This window comes from Trachypithecus francoisi, unplaced genomic scaffold (assembly GCF_009764315.1).
Source record: "Trachypithecus francoisi isolate TF-2019V2 unplaced genomic scaffold, Tfra_2.0 Lachesis_group1, whole genome shotgun sequence".
In the NCBI taxonomy this organism is placed as follows: domain Eukaryota; kingdom Metazoa; phylum Chordata; class Mammalia; order Primates; family Cercopithecidae; genus Trachypithecus; species Trachypithecus francoisi.
Genome location: NW_022681454.1, coordinates 77,429,869 through 77,432,139, shown reverse-complemented (window position 1 = coordinate 77,432,139; position 2,271 = coordinate 77,429,869). Strand labels below are relative to the sequence as shown.

Sequence of the window (2,271 nt, the reverse complement as noted above, 5' to 3'; positions counted from 1 at the left end):
GTGTAAGAAGCAATTAGAACTTCTGATCACTCATTTTCACTCAGTGTAGCAAACCAAATGCCTCCCTAACACCCCATCCAAACACTGGAGGTTTACTCACTTCAGATAGAAAAAAGAGTTCCAGGACTAGGAGTTATTAGGCACAGTTGAGGGAGTATTATGCTGAACCCAGTCATATTAACAGAACATTGACATGCCAAATGTTGAGAAGACACTCCTTCCCTTCCAGTCTCTTCTTCAGCTCCAGAGTGAAGAGAGCCAGCACTGTATATTTTAAGCAGGAAATGTAAAAATACTTCTCTAGGAAACATGAGTAGTCCTAATTAATATATATTAAGGATACCCACAAAATGACCCTGGCAAATCACCCTCCAGGAATCCCATAGTCAACAAGCTTAGAGCTCTTAAATATTAGCAAGTGGCCAAAGATCACCAGATATCTGAGGGAAAGCTATGGCATGAAAGAAACTAAAACAAAGTAATAAACGGGAAAATCAAATTAAAGAAATAGAGACTACTGTAGGAAGAATAAATCCTTAAACGACTATAATTAATGTATTCAGACAAATAGGAAAAGTTATTTTATTCATAAGACAATAATAAGATGTTCTCTTTAAAAAAGAAATATTCTGGAAATTAAAAGTTCTTGGAAATCGCATGTATAATAGTAGAAATAAAAACTCAGTAGAAGAGTTGGAAGATAAAGTTAAGAAAATCTTCCGAAAGTAGAAAGCAAAAATACGTAGAGCTCTGCTTTGGCAGCATATATATTAAAGTTGAATGATACAGAGAAGATTAGCATAGTGCATTGCAAGGATGACACACAAATTCATAAAGCATTCCTTAAAAAAAAAAAAAACACAGAAAATAACAAGTGTTGGAAAAATTGTGGGGAAGCTGGAACCCTTGTGCACTGTGGGTAGGAATGTAAAAGAGTGCAACCACTATAGAAAACAGTATGGCAGTTCCTCAATAAATTAAACATAGTTACTATATGATCTGGCAATTCCACTTTTGGGTATATTCTCAAAAGAATTGAAAGCAGAGACTCAAATAGATATTTGTACACCCATGTTCATAGTAGCTTTATTCACAATAGTCAAAAGGTAGAAGTAACCCAAATTTCCACTCACAGATGGATAAACAAAATGTGACATATACATAAAATGGAATTTATTCAGCCTTAAAAAGGAAATCCTCACACAGGCTACAACATGGATAAACCTCAAAGACATTATACCAAGTGAAATAAGCCAGTCACAAAAAGACTAATGTATGATTCCACTTATATGAGGTACCTGGAGTAGTTAAATACATAGAGACAGAAAGTATAACAGTGGCTACCAGGGGCTGGGAGCAGGGTTTAGTGAGGAGTTATTGTTTAGTAGTTACAGAGTTTCAGTTTGGGATAATGAAAACATTGAGATGGATAGTGGTGATGGTTGCCTGACAATGTGAATGTGCTTAATTCCACAGAGTTATACACTTAAAATGGCAAATCTTATGTATATTTTACCACAATAAAAAATACTGTCACTAACTTAAGTGATATAGTGGCAAACATTAAAAGAAGTAACTCAGAGTTGGAAGTAGTTTCTTCCAAGGATGGGCAAATGTCAGAGGAAGGGCTACTGTTTTTCAAAGAAGCTTTGTAAAACTATTTATCTCTTTAAATTATGTGCATGTAAAACTGTGGTAACAATTTGACAAATAACACTAATAATGAACTTGAAGACTGAGTGTAATGAACAAATAACACTAACAATGAACTTGAAGACTGAGCGTGACGGCTCATGCCTGTAATTCCAGCAATTTGGGAGGCCAAGGTGGGTGGATTGCTTGAGCCCAGGAGTTTGAGACCAGCCTGGGCAATATAGCAAAATCCTGTCTCTACAAAAAACATAAAAATTAGCCGGGTGTGGTGGCATGCACCTATAGTCCCAACTACTAGGGAGGCTGAAGTGAGAGGATCACCTGAGCCTGAAGAGGTTGAGCCTGCAGTGAGCAGTGGTGGTGCCACTGCACTCCAAACTGAGCAACACAGAGAGACCCTGTCTCAAAAATAAACAAATAAAATAAACTTGAGATATTTTTAATTCCTTCAATTTCATGGAGAGAGAGGAGGACCTTTGGCCAAAGTAATCTAAAACAGCAAGTGGCAGAATAAAGACTTGAACCAATATGTTCTAAATCAAAGTTCAGCATCTTACCACCACAAGCATTGTAGTTTATGATAGCATCTTCCTTAGTACCCTAAAATAAACTTTTCTG

The 2,271-nt window shown here is 36.5% G+C and overlaps 1 pseudogene; it reads left to right on the top strand.

Annotated features, from left to right (window-relative positions):
• The first annotated feature begins 750 nt into the window (after positions 1–750).
• Positions 751–851, top strand: LOC117086476 (annotated as a pseudogene).
• Positions 852–2,271: the final 1,420 nt, after the last annotated feature.